The sequence below is a fragment of the Idiotropiscis lumnitzeri genome, unplaced genomic scaffold (assembly GCF_059441095.1).
Source record: "Idiotropiscis lumnitzeri isolate Australia: NSW breed Sydney's pygmy pipehorse unplaced genomic scaffold, RoL_Ilum_1.0 HiC_scaffold_231, whole genome shotgun sequence".
NCBI lineage: Eukaryota > Metazoa > Chordata > Actinopteri > Syngnathiformes > Syngnathidae > Idiotropiscis > Idiotropiscis lumnitzeri.
Window position 1 is genome coordinate 195,315 of NW_028283769.1, and position 5,398 is coordinate 200,712.

The following is a 5,398-nucleotide window of genomic DNA, read 5'->3' on the forward strand; positions in this document are numbered from 1 at the left end:
GTGAAAGAATGTGAGGTTTGGGAGGTTTTAGGTCGGTGCCTGGCGCAGACAGATACCTCGAGGGGGAAGGGATGCACAAGAAACTGGACCCTCCAGCCACAAGCAGGAGGGGCCACCACTTGAAGAAAGACCAAGAGAAGCAAGCTAAAGTTAACTGCAGCATACACATAGCCAATAGAATCATGCCAGGATGCCTTTGTCTCTGTGTCATTTGCATATTGTGTCTATAAATTAATGCTGAACAGCGAAGACAAAGAGAGCTGTATTGAGAGGGACCCAAACTCAAGTTGTAGATTTGTGTGTTAGGAATAAATCCACTCGTGTGTGAAAATGCCGGCTTCCTGATACCTTTCTATTGCAGAACGAGCGCGCATATTGTTGGATGAGTGAGAGTTGGGTAAAGTCACAAATTGGAGTCAGATTATTAATTTGAGTTTACATTGGTTTAAAATTAAATTCTAACATTGATTTAAAGATAAATTCCAACAATTTATGGTGACGCCGACGCGATGCATGAGAGGTAAAAGAAGTTTGGAACTTCGAGAAAGACCACATGAGACTGGGTCTCGCATGTCCACACCAGGTGACGACCTGATAGGAGCCGCACATCCGACCGTCTTTCCTCTTTGGGCCCACAGTGACATAAGGTAAGCAGATCCTTTTCAAATTCTGCACATTGGCAACGCTAAATTATAAGAGGAAGGAGGAGCGGAACGGCATAATAAAAAGAAAAAATAAATTTAAAAAAAAAAAAAAAAAAAGTGTAACAGTGTGGACGTTAGGAGGATATAAAATCTGGGATTTACCTACTAGAATAGTTTGGAACTATTCGTGGTTAAGATACGGTATAAAATCTGGGATTTACGTATCAGGACACGGTTTAAAATCTGGGATTTACGTGTCTGTGTGGAAGCGGTGTGAATGTGAAGCCTAAATTTGTTCTGCGTATGAAGTGCTTGGGACACGCACGAGTGGATTTGGAGATGGAAAATGGGAGGAAATGTGAGGGTTTTCTTGTGTCTGGCACTTCAGACGAGCGGGCGGAAGTCTGGTCGGAGATTAATGGTCATTATGCTCAGCTGGAATCACAGTTGATTAGTGGAATGGAAAGTAAGAAAATTAAGAAGGTGAAAGAACGGAGTCAGAAGTTGTTTCTGAAATTAAAAAAGGATGATTTGTTTTGCGGTGGTCCCGGAACGTGGGACATGTCGAAGTTAGCGAGGCAGTTACAGAAAAAGGAAACCAGAATGTTGGCAAATATTCGAGATATGAAGGAGGATCAGAGCCAAGCTGGATGGCGACAGCGTATTAAACTTGAGAAGGAAGTGAAGGAATTGGACAAAGATAGACGAGGCATTCACCAATTGGCAATTATTGCCACTGCGCTGGGGGCAATAAAAGAGGAAGAGAGTGTGAATGAAGTGAAAAAGAAGGATGAAGTGATTGGAAAAGTGGAAGAAAAGACGGAAGGTCGGAGAGGCATTTATCCACAGTTGCCTGACTCGCGACAGTATGTGTATGAGCCGCCGCCGTATCCGATGGCGCAAATAATGGCCCCCGTAGTCACTTTGGGCGGCAGGATGGTTTTGGATGTAGAAGATCACGATTCACGGATGACGCCAGCGACCATACAGTTGATTGAACAGGCTGTGAATAATGAAAGGAAGAGAGTGCGCGGAGAGCAGCAGGGGAATGTGGAGTCGCCCGTGCTGACGTCAGGGGCAGCGCTCGCAGGAGGTGGGGGCACCCCGAGTGCCGGGAGTGAGAGAAATTCGAAACCACTGATGAAGGAGGCGTCGCGAAAGTTGTTGGAAGGACACAGGGTGCAAAGTGAGGAAAGAGAGATGTTAGAGGGAGTGATGACGGGGACACGGAAACATGGGCAGGCAATGCCCAGTGACGCAGATCCCCGCGAGGAGGAAGTGGAAAGTGATGAGGAAGCTGAGGTAGTGTTACGTGAACAGCGGCAGATGCTCAGAGCGTTGAGTGAAGGAGAGAGGCTGGGCGATAAAGAGGAGAGCATGTCCAGGGCTGAGCGAGGCTATAATACACGCAGTAAAGATAAGATGATGGCACAGCAGGAGCAGCCTCAAACAATGGCACCCCTAGTGTTGACTCACGCTGGCCGTCACTATGAGCCTCTGGTGCTTCGGGATGTGGCTGCATTGGTGGAAAAATTGCCTCCGCTGCATAAAGGGGCACGAGCCTGGATTACTAAATTCTTAGCCGCCATGTCAGGACAGGGAGTAGCATTGGGAGATTTTAGACAAGCCATTTTGGGATCGTGTTCCCTGATTCAATTACAGAATATTGAGGGGGCAGCTGGCACCCGCCAGCTGGGGAGAGAAACCCCCTTGGCTGAGACTTCTGAGGCGTTGTTTCGGGAGCTGAGGGCGGCCTTTCCCTCCCCAGTGGATGTGGCGCCAACAATTTTTAATTACGGAAAAGATGTGACTCCCGAGCAACATTATGCTCAGGCATTGGAGCTGTGGATTGAGACCACAGGTAAACACCCAGGCAACTATCCTGAAGCTGAAATGATGTTCAGGACGGCGATGCTGAACGGCCTCCCAAATGAGGTGCAGGCGATTTTGAGAATTGATCCGGACATTTTGGTTTGTCCGGAACCGAGATTTAAGAGGCATTTGATACACCATTGCCGCATCTACATGGAAAAAGCAAATAAAGATCAAAAGGAATCTGACGCTCTGGCGACTAGTTTGGTTAAACTACAGTTGGCAAAGTTGCATGGTGAGGCAAAACAAGAAAAGGTGAAACAAAAACAGATGTATCAAACTCCAGTGGGGGCTGAACGGCGCCAAGGTCAAGGGTTCCGTGGTAGATACAGAGGGCGTGGTCGTGGCGCCCCCCCAGGCCGGGGGCGGAATGGGTTCGCTCCAGGGACTTGCTTCAACTGCGGGTCCCTTGACCACTGGGCACGTGATTGTCATGGCAACCCACCACCAGGGGTGAAGCAGCAGAACCAGCAAGCAGGGCCACCACACCAAGGGGTACCGCAGCAGCCCCGCCCGTGGCCACAGCCGAATCCAAGGGGTCAGTATTTCCAAGCTGACCAGTGGTACGGCCCAGACGAATAGGGGGGCCTGGGAAGCTCGGGAAGCACTGGCCAGGCAGAGCCAATGCTTCAGTTGACAGTGGCGGACACTCCAGTCCAGATGTTGGTGGACACTGGAGCAACACATTCATCAATCAACATGCCACTGCCAAGTACAGCGTTGTCGAGGCGAGTTACAACGTTAGTCGGCTTCTCGGGACGTCCTCAGACTCTGCCCTTTACTCGGCCACTGAAAACGGAAATTACAAACACTGGACAGAGACTATATCATTCATATGTTCATGCAATGGACACACCCATCAATTTAATGGGCAGAGACATGTTGTCAGCATTGAGAGCCCAGATATTGTGCGGCGAGAAGGGACTTACAGTGACATTTCCTGACGGACAGGTACTGGAATGCTTCCAGCCTGTGACACCTAGGGGTCAGTGGTTGATGGCACCACTCCCCACAGTACCTGAAACGGCACGGATCTACTGGGCTAGATTGAATCCTGAGACTCCACTTGGGGGAGGTGTCTACTCCACATACCTCTTGTGGAAACTGTGGATCCAGACATTGGCACCGTACCACCCCCCACTGGATCCATTGCACTGCACTCTATATTATGATAGAGAATCAGATGACATATATAGAGATGCGTTCGAAGAAATTGAGGGGGATGGTTGGATATTGCGCGCACCATGCATCTTTGTGGGCCCCGAGGGGGTGGCAGCATATGTGCAGTTGTCGCCGGAGCAAGAGCAATGGTATCGAATGAGTGAGGAAGGTTTGCCTCACGTGTCACTAGCTGTGTCGCCAGGCCATGATCCCCGCCAATTGGGGCCCATGGTGAAACGATTAACACAACAACATGACTGGATGATGACTGAAATTCTAGATGTGTGGCACTCAGCTGCAACCAAAAGTTACAGGATAATGGCAAAAATGGTAGATAAGTCAGACCTTGAATTGGTATTCTTGGACCGCCATCATGGGCGGGAACAGACGGACCATGAGTCCGCACAGGCAATGTTGGATCAAATGCCACAGACCGTGTGGTCACAGGGTCCATTTGATGTTGGTTTTTGTCGGACGGTTCAGCCAATCCAATTGGAAGTTGACTGCTCCATTCCGGTTCGCCGTCCTCAATATCGATGGCCGAAGGAAGCAGACAAAGGAATGGAGGACACAGCGGCAGGATTGTGGGATGCGGGGGTGTTGGAAACGTCGGCGTCCTCTTGGAACACACCTCTGAGGCCGGTCCAGAAGGCTGATGGGGTGACATGGAGGATGGCCCACGATTTGCGGCCAGTGAATGACATCACTATAACTCCAGTTTTGCCAGTTCCTGACCCCCATCGCATCCTGTCCTCCCTGGACCCGCAGAAACAGTGGTATACGGTAATTGATTTGGCGAATGCATATTTCTGTTTACCGCTGGCTGAATCAATACGACACGTGTTTGCATTTTCTTACAAAGGGGTGAAATTGCAGTACAAAAGACTCCCTCAGGGCTTTAAGAATTCGCCAGGAATTTTTAATCAGGTCTTGAAGGACTTGTTATTTTCATGTGCGCTACCCCAAGGCTCAGTGCTCCTGCAGTATGTGGACGATCTCCTCATTGCGGCCGAAACATCCGACCAGTGTGTGGAAGCCACACGAGCAGTGCTGTTGAAGCTTGCTGACCTGGGCTTCAAAGTGTCAAGGAAAAAGTTACAGTGCTGTCGTAAGTCTGTGATTTTTCTGGGGCGTGTCATCACCCCAGCCGGCTTGGCTATGTCCCCAAATCACCGCAGCTCCATCCTGCAACACCCACGTCCACACACAGTGCAGGACATGTTGTCTTTCTTGGGATTGTGTGGCTACAGCCGAGCATACATCCCATGTTATGTGGATAAAACAGCAGGCTTGCGGGCCCTGGTCAAACAACAAGGGGTCCGAAATTTGAAGGCCACATTGCAGTGGACCCCTGAGGATGATGCATTGTTTGTGCAATTAATTCAGGAATTAGCATCAGCAGCAGCTTTGGCCACTCCAGATTACACTAAGGTGTTTTATTTAGACCTTGCGAGCAGTGAGAAAACAGTGAATGCGGCATTGTACCAAAGACATGGAACAGACAGGGCAGTTTTATTGTATTGTAGTGTGCCATTAGACGGAATTGAACAGAAACAAGCAGACTGTGTTAGGTACGCAGCAGGCCTGGCAAAGGTCCTACAGAAAACAGCTCATGTGGTCATGGGGTATCCCGTCCAGGTGTTGACAGATCATGGGGTGTCAGCTTTTGTAGCATCGGTGGCATTTACATTGACACCCCTGCGACAAACACGGATGATGAA